The sequence below is a fragment of the Ostrinia nubilalis genome, chromosome Z, assembly GCF_963855985.1.
Source record: "Ostrinia nubilalis chromosome Z, ilOstNubi1.1, whole genome shotgun sequence".
NCBI lineage: Eukaryota > Metazoa > Arthropoda > Insecta > Lepidoptera > Crambidae > Ostrinia > Ostrinia nubilalis.
Genome location: NC_087119.1, coordinates 697,412 through 713,975, shown reverse-complemented (window position 1 = coordinate 713,975; position 16,564 = coordinate 697,412). Strand labels below are relative to the sequence as shown.

At 35.4% G+C, this 16,564-nt stretch overlaps 1 protein-coding gene across 1 annotated transcript in view; it reads right to left on the bottom strand.

Moving 5' to 3' along the window:
* Nucleotides 1-16,564, bottom strand: part of LOC135086997 (protein furry-like) — a 223,151-nt gene that overhangs the window by 164,018 nt on the left and 42,569 nt on the right. The window lies entirely within an intron of this gene.

The window sequence follows — 16,564 nt, the reverse complement described above, 5'->3', positions numbered from 1 at the left end:
TTATTTTTCCTATAGGACCAATTTCAAATTCTCAAAAAAATGGCGTTCCCTACAAGTGATTGGTGATCATTGTATGTATAGGTAGTTGTTTAATAATTATAATATATTTACTTCGGTATCTTGGGAAAAGTTGTTGCATTTGAGCAGTAGAATCAACCCTTATTGTTTAAAAATAACACATTGTAGAAAGAGTCATTCTGTGCTCATTGAGAAAAAAGATAGGGTTCAAATCGAGAGATACACCTACTTATCGACTGAAAAACTGTCTCTGTATCACTGAAAATCTCAGTAAATACTTATTGTAAATTCTGAGATGTAAATAAATCCATGGGTTATTAATAGGAGTATAAGGACTTCCATGCGCTCGAAGTTGCGGGCACAGTTAGCCAGTTTGAGGGAGAGGATACGTCATCTCAAGAATATGTTAATTAAATTCCGCTTGCAGCCTCCCATTGTACCGATGCACTTAATTTTGTTATAACCAGGACTAAGTCCACTAAAATGAATTAAACAACTCTAACCGCATAACGCCGCCCTCGTTTCACCTGTCACAGCCCCGTTTGCAAGGGATATCGCCAATAAGGCTCAATCAATGCAGGCGCTTACTATTTGTCAGTGCGTGAATGCGATATCAAAAATAAAGCTACCCCAACACGGCAGCATTGTTCTCACTCGGTATTGTCGGCTCGGTCGCATGATGATTGTGTACATTTGATGAAATACGTTAATACGTATTTTTTACTGGATTGCTTATTTTTATCTTTTTTTTGTGTATTTTTTTCGAAATGTTACTTTTTTGAAATTTAAATAAACACTACTTTAACTATATATTTTAATTTATATTCGCAGAAACTACTTCGCACGAAATTCTAAGTGAAAACTCTTTCATTATCCTGCGATTTCAGTAAGCTCTTGCGAGCGCACTTCACGAGAACTTATAAACTCTCATTCGTTATAAATTCTGAAAACAAATCTCAATTCTTCCAAGAATTCGTAAATACTCGTAACTTGTTAGATTATTAGATAAGCTAGGTAAAGTTTATTTGTTTATACACAAATTGCGTTAGGTACATCTGATTCTGTTTAATACATTTTTTATCACAAACAGTATACTTACTAAAAACTGACGCTTATAGTAATGTTCAATATTAAATGTAACAACAAATTGGATTTAATTTTTTTTTTATATTCCTACGATTAATTGATCCATTAGCTTACAAAGTACTACAAAATACAAACCAAGGTGCGAGCAAATATTTGCCCAATGAAATTCCAGAGAGGAAGCCAAATAAATCAAAGCCTGTAACATTTTTTAAACATATATCACAGAACGGGCTGAAAACGAGTTCCCGAAATATAATTACGATATAAGTGATTTATTTTTTTCTATTTTCCAACATATTTCGCACCCTTTCGAGATTCTGGAGCTGGATTAGAAATAATTTTGGAAAATGACGCGATTTTTTTGGAAGCCTTTTGATTTCCCAAGGGCAACTGGGATTTTCTTATGGCACACATTTTTTAGCAAAACAGCTATAAATTACTCAAGAGTTAATAACCTCTTTCATTTACAGCGATAAAAGATTGGTTTACTCTAGTATTTCAAAAATTAGAAACATGTCTGAAATAGAAATACATATTGACTCGAGGCATCATCACCAGATGAAAACTATTTTCAGCTGCTTTATAAATGAATGTTATACTTTGTCAGTTTGATATTTAAACACAAATTACCGTAAATTGTCGGATCCAAAGCACATAAGAGCCTTTATCTTTATTCAGCTGTCTGTAAAGCCTTTTAAAATTACCTATCCTCAGACTGTCAGGCGTATAATTAATAGCATAAAAGTTCCCCAGGAAATAACGCCGGCAGCATAATGGCCGCTGTTAACAAACAAAGCAGACGCATCCGGCAAGTGACGGCTGGTGACGGCGAGCTCCCTTCAGACGCGGGACTTCATCCTCCAAGAGAAACGTGCCGAGACACATTTGCTCACGGAAGACTTCAGTTTTGTTTCCGCGGCCTAATGCGGAGCAACGAACTGGCTTGCAAAATCAATAAGTATTTATAGCAGCATTTTCTCGTCGTTTTGTACTCGTATTACACGTTCAGTATCAGATGAATTATGACCAAAACTTTATACCCATCTACTTTACCTACTGAAGACGATAAAAATAATCTTTAAACAGAAAAAGCAAATTCAACTCGTGCAAATAGACCATTCTAATTTATACAAATTAAGTATGATTTACTCTTACCGCAACTCTTGAATATTATAATCGCTCAGGGCCCAGTTTCAAACATTTTGTTTGAAGAAGGTATTTAAGTCAACATTTTTGGGATCGAGGATCCGTAAGTTGGGAGTGTTGTTCTTTTAGAAAGATTAGTGTTAAGATCGCGTGTTTTAAGCAATTTTTCGGCTAGTATGGACATACAAAATTACTTTTATGCAAGTACTTTTACATGTGAGTTAAGTGAAGGAAGAATAGAGGAAGTTTTTTCCGACTGCTTTCTAGCAGCCGCTTTTCCCAGCATAGTTTTCACCCTGACCCAAATCCTGCAAGTACTTACAGGGCAATCAATTTCGCAAAAAATATTGACGATTATTTTTATTTCTCGTGTTATTTTACCCGGTTTCGGATGTTGGGAATGTTTTTGATTTGAAATGCTCGTTTTAATCAAATATCAAGGTAACAATACCTAAGTAGTAAGTAACAACAGCGATCTGGTACTTTAGACAGATGCTTAACCCCTCTCCGTGCCGAAGGTTGAAATAGATTGATTTAACCCTCAATGTGCATGGTAGGTCCCAGGGACTCCATGTGAAACTGTTTTGGTTCATAATTTTTTTCAATACGCGAATAAAGTGCTGTGCGCTTGAGTAGCTTCCTTTGGTGTCGTGGCCAACTCGGGGGCGAGAGGTCGTCTGCGTGCGCATCACAGAAAGTTGAGTAATTGACACTTGCGGAGTCCCGTGGACTCCACCATACACTTTGCGTAACAAAAATTTTTATTATGATATTATTATTTTTTTTAAATTATGGTTTATTTACGGTTTGAGCGGATCAAAAAAGCATCAAACAGTCACAATACATGATTTATCAATACGTTAGATGGAAATGAGGCCTCAGATATGAGGGACTGGCAAGAAAGTCTAGAAGAAAATGCAGACGATGAAGAAAAAGAAGAGGATTTTACATCTTACGTCCCGAAAGATTTGTTTTGATGATTTTGTATTTTGATGATGTGTTTTGATGAATTAAAAGAAAGACTGCTTATTTTGAAATTCATTTCACAAAAATATGCTTGTATTGTTCGAAAAAGTTGGCAGGCAATGTGCTGCTCGTAGTAGCTACTAAGCCATTGCACGTTTTTTCGTGTTAATTTTTTTCTAACATTTTACATATTATTTATCAAGAAGACTGTTATGTCCACATAATTTAGAGAGAAAAAAAAATTTGGTTAATTTTTTTTCTAAATTTAAGAGGTACAAAATGCCTATGTCGATTTTTATGTGATTTTTACAACTTCATGAAAATTTTATTTTTTAAATGAATTTTAATTAATGTTTCCATTTCTGTTGTTTCTAATTAATAGTATATTAACCATATTATGTTACCAAATAAAAAATATATTACTTTTATAAGTATTAGTATATTTTTTCTTCATTTGAAATATGGAGTCCCTGGGTCTCCACCTTACACTTAACGTAAGTTTTAGTCACCATGCAAACTGAGGGTTAAAGATTACCTAGCTTACTCTGTTAAAGCCTCAAATTGGTTTTACTTCACTTAGGGTTAATCAATTTAGTGTCAGTCAGGGAGCTGAATTAAAACCCAGTGTTTGCTAAACTACGAGTATCTATAATAATAATAGTATACGAGTAATATCGAAATAGATTGCCTCTTGTATGAGATGTGGGGGCGTTCATTAATTACGTGAGACAATTTTGGCTATTTTTTAACCCCCCCGCCCCCCTTGGTGAGATTTCATGAGATTTTGCCAGACCCCCTCCCCCACCCCCTAATCTCACGTGAGATTTTCCAAAATGTCTATTTGCAATGTAAATGAGATAATCCAACCCGATATGCGTAAATAAATTAACTGAAATGATAAAACAAAACAATTTAGACCCAGTTTTTTACTTTTAGTAGGTACAATTTCTAACTTTTAGTAATATAACAACGGATGCTGTATTACTAAACGAATAGAGAGTAGACATTTTATACCTCAACGACATGGGACGCAAACGTAGCTATTAATGCTGCATAAATTCGATACCATCAAATAACTCACTAAAATAAGACAGAAAGGCAAAAAATTACTTTAAGGCTACATGATTCATTCACACATCTTTGGAGTCATAAGAAATACGTTAAGTCTCTGTCCAAGCCGGGCTCGCATTGAATTATTATAAAACGCTCATGAGTAGGCAGAGAGAAGAGCCCTTAAGGGTATTTATCTAGTATATTCCACTGTTACTGGATCCTCCACTCGTTTCACTGACTGGAGGATCGAGTAACAGTGAAATATTTCATGAAACTGGCTCCTGGATTAGGATTTTTTGTTCCGATAACATCGCTCGAGGACTGCTGGTCGCCAGAAATAAAAATAAGCTGCAAAACACACGCCTCAGCGCGCGGCGCCGGAGGCGAGGATTTCAGCTCGTGCAAGCACCATATTATACCCTCCGAGCTGTGTATATTTCCATGATAAGCCTTTTACAGATACAAACAATGATGATGTCTTCCAGCGAAATAATAATCCAGGTACCTATCATAAGCAATTCCAGAAATATTTCATTTGGGTAACATGCAATTATAATAATGATAATTAACAATGATTCCATGAAACAGTCAATTATTATAATGAAGTCGACCAAAACAACATTGTAACTCGGTAAGTATAGTATGAGTTTTCATAGAAACAATATGGAGGAAATTATTATTTAAATGTTGGTATTATAAATACCCATACGAGTAAAAACCGCTACGACGGGGAAAGTTGGTAATAAAAGTATATTTAAAACGACCTGTTTGTCTTGAAATTGCCTCTCTGCCTTTATTGATAACACTCGGGCTCGTAAGGAGACATATTTTTAAAACGCAGCGTTATTATAAGAAAGCACATAGGAATAACCTGCCAGTCTGAGACGGGATCTCATAAGTCTGGTCTTAATTGAGCATGTCATCCGCTTGCGCTCGGCTGATATTCATAATCGTATCTCAAAGGCTTTTGCGACGATACGTTATTGTAGACAGTTATTAACATACCCGTAAGCCGAGGCTATAGACTCAATATGTCTGGTAAGTAAAATGAGAAGAAACAAGTTACGAAAGGATTTTTTTTCAAATGAAGTTGTTTAGATAGTGTTTTATACAACGTGGGCAGGTATGATTACAGATAATCAGCCACTACAAAAATAAGTAGGTATGTAAATAAGTGCTTCAACGGCAAGTTTGCTCTGACCGGCAATCTAAATTCGACTCGCTCCAACTGAATGAGCCCGCATCGTCGTAAAAGCGTTTTATTGTTATCGCTGTCAAAGCTACAGTCTCAAAGCTCATGAATATTGTGCCACTATTTTCATGTTATTCCTGCTTCACACTATCAGCAATTTGAAAACAACAAAAGAAAATCCCGCATATCAAAATACAAATTTACAGGGTTTAACTCGGTTTGCCAGTATTTATTTATATTCAACGCTTTCTATTTTTGGGCTAAAACGCAAAGCCGCCAGGTTTCGGGTGCACTGTTATTAAAAAATAGGTACTGCACCAAATAAAACTGGGCACGGAAACACAATAGTCTAAAGCCGTATGTGGACAAAGCAAACGTGTACACTTCTGTTCTGTTGAAACAAATATCAATTGGCAGCAAAATAAATACTAGGCACTGCGATAGAATCCATTCCAGCTGTCATGTAATTCGTAGCTATCGTAGTACGCTCGCCCGCCGGCGTGACTACGATTACGTAGCAAATTGACGTAGCGTTGTAGCAGCTACGGTTCATGTCCCTCACTCGAATAACGAACATCAAACTTTGCGCTGGTTTAACGATATAATGTTATTGATTAAGCAATATGAACCTTATTTAATAAGTATTAAAATTACTTGCATTTAGTTACGTAACTTATTTAATTACCCTAGGACTAACACTTCACTAATTTGTTTTCACAACAGATTCGAATCCTTCGAATCCATTAGGCAATTATTCTTGTAAATATTGTTCCAAGAATCAGTGTAGCAAACAAACTTGAGGAATGAGCTACTTCTGATTCAATATTAAAATTATACAGAATATTCTGTAGCAAATCAACCTTGAATTAGGTCTGTGGGACGATTTTCATTTAACATAAGGGATTGAAAATAAATCTTCAGCAAATTGATTTCTATTGAATTCTATTGATGAATTGGTCACCCTTGAGGTAACCTTTACAGGGCGCTAGGGACACGGGCACTTTGACGGTAGCATCACTCTTCATTTATGCAGGAATTTGTATTTTTTTATGTTATTTGGTAATTAGAATAATATTGATAAACTAATTAGTTTAAATGACTCTGACACTATAACATACTGACTGTATGCTGAATATAGAGGAGTGGAATAAAATGTTATAAGTTTCAATAAAAAGGAAAGCGATTTTGATCTGAGATTACTTTTCAGGTTTGGTCCTTTCCTACGTCCTGTAGATGAAATATCAAGCAAGCACTAAAAGGTCACATTGCTTTATCAATTCAGGCTATTTCCGTCAGTGGAAAGCGAGCGAGCTCGTTAGAAGGCTTCTCCTCTGTGACGCCACGCGGAGAAAATTATATGTTTTGCAAGTTATTTATTTGCAACTTCAAGGCCAATTAAAGGAATGTTATTTGAAAACTAAAATTACGCGTCGCTCGAGGCCCAGCCGCGAGTGGCAGGCGCCCGCTACTCGCCGTCAACTTCAAAACTTTAATCTTGATTTATTCCGAATGAGGTGGCGCATAGGGGATGGAGATGTCGCTAATCAGCGAGACTGTTTAATAACATAATAAATGTCTTCATTCGTTTACATATTTAGAGTAAGTAGGTAATGTAAATGGACCTACTTAACTTCGTAAGATTCCACAAAAGTCTTTATGCTCTAACTATTCAACATCCTTGCTAAAATTTCAGACACTGTCATCACTACACTAATAAAGTGCCGGGGCCATAAAATAGGACACACTGACAGGCTTGCAGGTGCTCAAGCAGTCCAAGCTTGGTCGGCACTCGGCGGCCATCGCGACGGGCTTTGTGTGCGATGCATTATCTTGATAAAACATAATATTTGCTCGCAGTTTGCTCCATTTTTCTTGAATGCCGCAATCTTTATTTGATACACGAGTAGTAAAACACCGTAAGTTTTTTTATAGGCGAACTTATTGTTTCTGAGTAGGTATAACTGAGCTTTATAGATTTATATCGAAGTCACGATTTTCCAACTAAATTTTTATAAAATATATTTAATGGTTGAATACTTATAGCTACTGCTTATAATAATACCCAAAGGATACTTAACAATCGAAGATTTTTTTCAAAAAGCAAGAAAATAAACATAATGTAGAGTTTACATCCAACCCCACTCAGCAGAAAGTGCGCTAGTAAAAAATCATTGATGAAACAATCCACTCTCCAATATCGGATATTGTGATTATTAAATAACTCCTCTCAATACCAGGTAAAATAGTGGAACAACGCGACAGCTTCGTCTAAGTGCCAATTAGTCAACATGGATTCCGATCAGATTATTCCAATGGCATTTCAGTTTAACTCCGTTGCGATTCGATTTACTACTAAAGAGTTCTCGTATCATAAAATTACAGCCAACTAGTTGTGACGTCCAAATATGAAATTTTCATTTGCCCGTAAAAATATTCCCGACAAAAATATTTGAATAAAACTGATATTGAAAAATGCTTCGGTTATGAATATCTGTCAATTTGAGAGAGCGGGTTACACCCCTCCAACAACTTCATTAGCTTCGCGACTGAAACGTACAAAAATACGTTACATTTTGAACCCCGTATAAGCTCAAACCCTATCCCTGAAAATATTATGAGTTTTTGAATCAAGTGCCTGCCAGCCCATCACGTGTGGGGTGATTAAAGTTTTAATAAGTATTCGTTTAATATGACGAGTGCAATACGGTCCGTTTTCATAGCTATTGCTGAATTTATATTGCTGCTGCCTTAGGCGATTGCTGAGGAACTAATAAAAGGAATTCATCCAATAACTAGCGGCCCCTTTTGGTCCACGCTCGCCCCAGTTACACGGGCTTTTGTCACGGAGAAGGCGGCGGCATGAAATGCAGCAGTCAGTTTATACTGTTCCATAGGCAACAAGTCAATAAAGATAATCTTTAATCGATTGCTCGACCCGCCCCCGACAACCCTTGGCCCGGTTCGCTTTTGTTGACTCGATGCATCAGCGATAGGAAGCCTTCACACAAATACGAACGCTGGAACTTGTGGGTGAGGCAAAAGCAATAAAAATATGCAATGACAAGTTTGCAAACCAAATACAGTTATACAGCTGACCTAATGTCAGCTTTATAACATTCGACACCATTTTCCCAGAACAATTTTAAAACGATTTTTTTTTGCACTTTGATGTATTATACTGATTTCGCAATGAAAGTGGCTTACAGTTCTTTACGGTTTATGAATTCAGAAATAATTGCTTTTTCTGCGAAATGGGATGTAGTTTATATTTATGTGGACTCATATTAAACTGTATGAATTACCAACTCAAAAGTAGAATGTAAGAGTGAACTCGTGAAATTTTAAGTAATTCATATTTACAATGACTAGTTGGCAATCGCTCTCGCACAGTAACACTTTTACTGTTTCAATGAGTTTCCAAACTTATCATGACTGTTTGAGTTTCAAATAAGTTTTGGCTAATTGGGAAAGTGTAGCTAGAAAATGATGTCAGTTAATATAACTTAATAAGCGATACTTCACTATTTTTAACCTAATTAAAGCCAACTTTAAAAAACTTTGGCGCAGTAAAAGTTCTTGTTCTCAACCGATAGATCTTTCTTATGATACTGTTACTCGTAGATCACACAATGCAAATAGTGTCACCTGTTAGCTTATGTTACATTATTGGACATCCTAACTACCTTTACTATACTGTACCTACTTTACAATAATTAGTGATAAACAAATAGAGTCCAGGTCCACTCGGAGAATAATATAAAATCAGCCAACTGGAAATTTGTGGTCTGCTCATATTTCCCAATCAGCAAAGGGTTTCCACCCTAACACAATTTATACGCGATGGACGCAGCTTGCCCATAATAGTAGCGGACCTACGGCCGCCAATCACCCGGATTATTGAGATAGGGTGCGTAATGCGTATGCATCTCATACGTTATGGGAAAGAACTCTAAATTTTGGTGGCTGTTGAAATGCTTTGAATAAAAATAAACCAATTGTGCTGTACAAGTAATGTCATTTTCTACTCATTTATTTTGTAGCCATATTTATTCAAGAAAACCAAATGCACAAGTTTCAAGTGAATGTATAAAAATTATAAACAACTATTTTTTCCTAATATTATGTTCACTGATACAAGGAAGACGTTTATAGAAATGCCTTCGCTACTTAATGGTATGATATCCGGTTGTATGGTTAATAATATGAAATTAAATATCATGAAAATACTCTTGACTAAGTACTTAATTGTTCACAGAAAAAAAGCAGAGTTAAATATCGACGAGCCGTGAGGAGGAAGAGCTTTTTTCATGCATTCCTTGGAAGGTTTTATGATGGACGTTCTCGACAATAATTTAAAGAGAATATTTAACAAAAGGAATTAAAAAGGGTTTAATTTGTAAGTAAATATAAGAAAAAAGTAGACTTCACGAAAAATAAATTAAAATTATTCTAGACAGAAGTAAAATTAGTTCATTAATCTAAATTAATTATTCATATGCAAGTTTTTGTAGTGATACTACAGTGACGTGATAAGTATCCGATAAAATCAGAATCATACTTTGTGAGAGAAAGAGGAACTAACATAAAATAATAATATTAATCAGAAATATATTTTTTCTAATAATATCTATTCGTTAACATTAAGTTATGAAATTGTCTTTCGAAACAACGAATCTAATTCTAAACATTCTGTAACGAATTTCATTACCTGCGCGAATAAAGATGTTGCATCAGAGTTACTCGTATATTGGGACGTGGCGCGAACATGTTTTACATCACAGATCGCTTTCAGTTCCTGATTTTATTTCAGTTTATCATTTCATTTCACTCCAACATTAATTACGGCGCCATTTGGATAGTGGCCGCGGGTCTTTTGGTGTGATCTTTTTTTGCAGATTTGGACTAGTCCAATATTGACTGGTGGCGGACTGAGGGTCAATTGCTGAAAGTTATTTTTATTTGGCCAATGAAATACGAACCATAAATTAGAAAACACTTTCACAACTCCGCTCGTTTCAACTGTTTTTGGTTATGACATCCTATGTATAAATAGCCGGTCTATTTATGACCAGTTTAGGCATAAAATGAACTGATTGTGAAAAAGAAATGCGACGACAGAGCTGATTACGGCGACATGATTGGTTATACAACATTATTTTAGTGTCCGACCGAAACTAGTTTTACGACCGAAACCGAAACCGAAAACTAATTTCGGCAACGGTGTCTATTTCGGCCGAAACCGAAACCGAAACTTCCTTACAAGGCTCATATTTTGAGGGAAAAATAAAGAAAATGTTATTATAATCAGTCAGTCTTTATTGTTTTCTCTTTAAATTGCATTAAAATTGAACTTATACAGTGTCTTTTTACTCTAAAAGGTATCAAATTATGTATTAAAAAAGAAAAAGAAGGATTTATAGTCTAGAATTTTTTTTAATTACTCGCAATATTCAGGACATCTACATAACCCGTCCCATGGTCGGGTCTTTTACCTTAATAATTTCTCAAAACAAAATTGGTAGTACGTAAGTTAGTATCTAATGTACTTGCCACTTGGATACGTTGGTGATAAATACTAAAATGAACTTTGAAACTCTGAATCCATAATACTTATTATCACCATGAAATGCACTATAGTCATTACTAACTACTTAGTAACTAATATTTGTTTACGTATAGCATTTGCGAACCAAAAAAAAATTATAGGTTAGATTAAACTTGATTATACTTTTATCAGTCATATTGAATATTTTTTTTTATGTTTACACCCGCTCTTATGTTTTAACGACATAAAACGAGATAAAATTTACCAAATTCAAAATAAATCACTCGAAAACTCGCCACCACAACAAAACAAAACTAACAGCAAACAAACAAGCGAGCGAATCACGACATTGGCTCTGATCGGATTCATCCACTCATTCAACGCGCCGAACATGACCGATAACAGCGCGGAAACTCCCGAATGCACATTCGGTTTCGGTCGTAGTTTCGGCAAGTTTGCCGCCGAAAACGAAACTAAACCGAAACTCGTGTTTTTACCGAAACTCAACCGAAAACGAAACCGAAACCGAACATTCGGTCGGACACTACATTATTTAGGTAATTAAAATCAATTATGTTAATGTTATTTGGTGCCAAATAAATATAGATTCTTTCTTTCTGACATGGTCTAGCATATATTGGTATGATGAATGGTTTCTTCTTCTATAAAGATTTTATTGCTTTCAGTACGAATATACATACATTCGTCCTAAGCTTCCATAAAACACTGTAGATTTTTACGTACCTATACTCAATGCGTAAACTTGTCAACTTCGATAAAAATGGACCTAATTAGGAGGGAAGACATTTTGTTATCGGCCCGTTTGGACCGGATGCACTGCACACGGTGTTGAAAGCTAAACAGCGCGCGAACCTTTTAATTAGGGTGTCACGGTGCGAGCTTCAGAGTTGAGGGCGGAAGCTTTGTACGAGCTTAATTCGCTTTCTGCTTTCGCGGTAATTGGTTTTGATTAACTGCCCAGTTGACCGAAGGTCGGACGATTACTCTGCGAGGTTAACTAATAATTAATGCTCTTAGTCCAGTCATTTAAGCTTAAATTAGGTAAGAATCTCGGAATTAGAGATACCCAGCTGTAAGTCTGTAAATACTTGTATATTGACACCCTAAAAGTTGTCTCAAAACCTACATATGGTAGGGTGTAAGCAACTATTAAATTTTAAGGTCAAAGGTCACAAAAATCGGTTTTTTGCGCTTTTTTTGGAAATATCTCATTTCCTATGGGTTTTTTGCTATTTGTATTTATTATCAATATTGTAGAATACTAAATTCTCTACAAATTTTGTTTAAAAATTTTTTTTATACGGTGAACCGTTTTCGAGATAGAGGGCGGAGAGCGCGCGGTCACTGCATCACTTCAGGTCAACTTAAGCGGTTTAGGTTTTTCATACAAAAGGATTTTCCCGCTAATTCCCGTGGGAATTTCGGTAATTACTTGTTGTAAATAAGCTTTAAGTTTACTAAGGTACCTACATGCCAAATTTCAAGCGTCTAAAACTTCCGTTAAGCGTTTAGATTTTTCATACAAAAGGATTTTCCCGCTAATTCCTGTTCCCGTGGGAATTCCTAAGTAAACTGTAACCTGCCCAGGTGTATGAAGAATAATTGTACCAAGTTTCGTTAAAATCCGTCGAGTAGTTTTTGTTTCTATAAGGAACATACAGACGGACAGACAGACAGACAAAAATTTTACTGATTGCATTTTTGGCATCAGTATCGATCACTAATCACCCCCTGATAGTTATTTTGAAAATATATTTCATGTATAGAATTCTGTCCGTCTGTATGTTCCTTATAGAAACAAAAACTACTCGACGGATTTTAACGAAACTTGGTACAATTATTCTTCATACACCTGGGCAGGTTATAGTATACTTAGGAATTCCCACGGGAACAGGAATTAGCGGGAAAATCCTTTTGTATGAAAAATCTAAACGCTTAACGGAAGTTAGACGCTTGAAATTTGGCATGTAGGTACCTTAGTAAACTCAAAGCTTAGTTACAACAAGGAATTCCCGAAATTCCCACAGGAATTAGCGGGAAAATCCTTTTGTATGAAAAATCTAAACCGCTTAAGTAGACCTGAAGTGATGCAGTGACCGCGCGCTCTCCGCCCTCTATCTCGAAAACGGTTCACCGTATAAAAAAAGTTTTTAAACAAAATTTGTAGAGAATTTAGTATTCTACAATATTGATAATAAATACAAATAGCAAAAAACCCACAGGAAATGAGATATTTCTAAAAAAAGCGCAAAAAACCGATTTTTGTGACCGTTGACCTTGAAATTTAATAGTTGCTTACACCCTACCATATGTAGGTTTTGAGACAACTTTTAGGGTGTCAATATACACGTATTTACAGACTTACAGCTGGGTATCTCGAATTCCGAGGTGAACTTACTATAATGACTGGACTATCTGATATTTTCTTTCGACTACACTCACTTATTTAATTAGTGATAGGTTGAAGCATAGAGGTCGTATTTGAAGTCGTACTCGCCATTTTTTTCTTTTAAATTAAAGTGACATTATTTATTAAGTAGTCGTGTTTTTCTCGAATTCCATTAAGATATTTTGGTAAACATTTACTTCGAAAATCAGCGGACAGTTAAAAGCTGTTTTCAGCACTTTTTTATTCATACAATTTAGGATACCTATTCGAAATAAGTATTAATATCGACCCACGCCTACGGTCACGATTCTTGATGTCATGTATCACAACAAAACCAAAACTGTGGCATTACCTATATTCATACATCTGAGTTCCTAATTTCTGTAAACCTATACAGGGTGGAAACGATAAGTGATCTCACTCGATTATTTCTAAACTATACAAGATATCAATAAAGTAGTTACTGATCCTGAAAGTGTTTCATGAGCTCTATCAAACGGTATTAATAATAGGTTACAGAATAAACTGGATCTATCCGAAAATTCAATGTTTCCAGCTTCCATACATTTGGTAAAGTCACATTATTTTAAAAACTACACATGATATCGTAAAACTGATTACTGATTCTAAAAGTGCTTCACAAGATCTATCCAATGGTATCAATAATAGGTTACAGAATAAACTGGATCTATCCAAAAATTCAATGCTTCCTTCTTCCATACATTTAGTACTACCACAGTCATGACACTCATCTCTTGACAATATTGTAGCAAGTAAAGCCTAAAACCAATGTTTTCCATGAATAATTTTAAATAAGAATACAATTCACATGTTTATTTTAAGAGTTTATTATTAAATAAAAAAAAATACACTTCCAATAATGTGTGTCTGGCATACATTTAGTATGGAAGCTGAAAACATTGAATTTTCAGATAGATCCAGTTTATTCTGTAACCTATTATTGGTACCATTTGAAAGAGCTCATGAAGCACTTTCAGGATCAGTAACCAGTTTTTCAATATCTTGTATAGTTTAGAAATAATCAAGTGAGATCACTTAACGTTTCCACCCTGTATATCCTAAAAACTAAGTAATGTATTATTTTGTACTTTAAATAGATTTTAAAGCATGACGTCACGTAATAAATGAGATAATCCAAAATACTTAATACCTAGCTAAAATTAACAACGAAAGTGTGTTCTGAATGTCGATAACAAAATGCTTCAAATTTTACAGCTGAAATGAACCAAATTTTAATTTAAGTTTCTGTAGTGTGTAATTTAAGATCAAAAACATTATGTCAGTATTTTTTTAAATCACAAACGTTTCTATATTTGTGTGCATATGGTATAAAAACGAGTTACTATCCCCGTGGACTATGGTGTCCGTTTCTTGGAGCGCTGTCCACGTGTCTGAGCACGCCATTGTCGCGAGGCCAGGGCTGCCGGCGCTGCGCGCTTGAGCGCCTCGGCACGTGGATGGAGGCATTCGGATATTTTATACGCAATACAGATTTAAAGCATCACATTTTACAAATCGTCTAAATATCCTTAAACAGGACGAGGAGTCAAAAGAACTACAAATCAGTGCTGGAATAATGTTTTCCAATCATCACACCGTAAGGCGAGAGTGAATAGGCACTTACAGGGCAGATATGTACCATCCTAGACTGCATCTCACTTAACATCAGGGGCGATTGCGGTCAATAAATAACCCATAGAAATGTACTTACATAAACTGTATACTTTGTTTGTTCCTTGTTTAATGTAGCACTGAAAACATGCCGTTCTAAACTACCTACATTCCGGATTCCGCGAACGCAGACACGGCGCGTGGGCGGATGGAAGTTGCACGCGATGTTTAATATTCTCGCGTATTCCGCGAACTCACAAAAGTTCCCGTGAAACAGGCACTCATTATTTGACAGTATTTCATATTAAAGTACTTCGGAATTGCATTCAAATTACAGCATCGTAGTAAATAAAATAAATAAATAAATAAATAAATAAATATCTTTGGACAATCTCACACAGCGCCATCTAGCCCCAAATTAAGCAATTAATATGCTTGTGTTATGGGTGCTAGCTTAACGGATATACTACTTATATACTTTTTTTTTTTTAAATACATACATATTATACATAGTAACACCCAGACCCGTCACAGAAATTAAAATTCATCATTTCAATTTCTGCCCGGCCGGGAATCGAACCCGGGACCTCTCGGCATAGTAGTCCGTTCTGAACCACTACACCAAACGGCCGACAAATATTTCATTCAAAAGGAGAATTTTAATGCGCTAGCTTTGCTTAACCTTCCTATACCCGCGCGTTGGTCTCTCAGACCGACGAACTAATAATTCGGAGTTTTTTCAAAAAGTATTAACTCTATGACTTTGCGGTTTTTAGTAGCTTCATGATTTGTGGCCTGCCATTGTTTAGTGTTGGGCGATCGCTTCTGCCAAGTGTATGTGTGTCACTTTTTGCTGTTATTCGGTCTGTGAGACCGACGCGGGTATACGTGTAACTACTTCAGGTATGTTACTATTGTTTTATTTTACAATATTACTCAATAAAATGTATTGTCATATTTTAGTGGCGTTTCATATCAATTAAGTATTACTGTATTTTATTATTATTAATTTGTTTTAGCCATTTTTGTCGTCATAATGAACGAAAAAAGGATAAGGGCGCTGTTAGAATGTGAAGATTCGGACTCCAACTATGATGACCAGAGTGAAAGTGATGAGGTGGTGGATGATTTAGAAGTGCAGGAGAACAACACCGATTCTGAGCAGAAGGGTGATTTGTCACATGCAAAAAGTATTTTTGTCATTATACGAGCATGCAGTTATGGTATGTTCCGGTTATTATTCCACTGAAACCACTAGTGATAAATACTGTTTTGTTCTTTTGTATTACTAAGGATACTTCCATTTATTATATTTTATAGTATTTTTTTAGGCTTCAAAAGAAAAAAAGTTTATTTTTGTTATTAAATTTAGACTGATGTAAAATTTTGTTTAAATTTTAAGTCTGATTTAAAGGCCGATTAAACCAAAATATCTATAAATATAAAATTTGTTTTAATTTTTTTATGCAATTAATACCTTAACGTATAATTTAAAGCAAATTATAGTACAATACAG